Raw genomic sequence first — 646 nt, 5'->3', positions numbered from 1 at the left:
AGGGCCATTGTGAAATACCATCCAAGTCTTGAGCAGTGGTGGGAAGGGAAAGAGAGATAGACCCGACGCCCGTCGGAGTCTTGACCAGTAGGAAGGAGGGAGAGAAAAAGTCACACAAGGTCGATTGATGTCTCTTCTACGGGCAGGTGGAAATGGTAAGAGTATACATGGTAGAAAGGAATAGACATATCCTTTCCTTCCCAATCCCTCCAATTTTGGAGGGTTTGTATTTATATTAGAGCTCTCTTTCCTTTCCTTTCCCTCCTTTTGCAACCAAACAAAATATTTGCTTTTCTTTTCTTTCCCTTCTTTTTAATTAATCAACCAAACAAATGATTGATTGTTCTTTCCTTCCCTTTCCCTCCCTTTCCTTCCATCCAAACAGGGCGTTAGAGTGGGTCGGTGGAGGACTTAGTAATATAATAACCCACCGACAATACTCTTCTTAGACAGGGGAGTTTACCCTAATCGCAATGAAGATTTCTATTTGGAGAAGGCTGGGCTTTCTGTGTGAGTGTGTAGTGTTCTGAGTTTGTGTTTTTTGTTAGCAGGTTAGCAGGTTTGTTCGGATTTCCCGAATCATGGCAGGGATGACAATACGTGGCTTCCCATCTACGACCTCTCATTGTACAGAAATTGCTTCTTC

Source organism: Nymphaea colorata, chromosome 7 (genome assembly GCF_008831285.2).
Source record: "Nymphaea colorata isolate Beijing-Zhang1983 chromosome 7, ASM883128v2, whole genome shotgun sequence".
Lineage (NCBI taxonomy): Eukaryota > Viridiplantae > Streptophyta > Magnoliopsida > Nymphaeales > Nymphaeaceae > Nymphaea > Nymphaea colorata.
The sequence above is the reverse complement of the archived record's forward strand: the minus strand, read 5'-3'. Positions refer to the sequence as shown.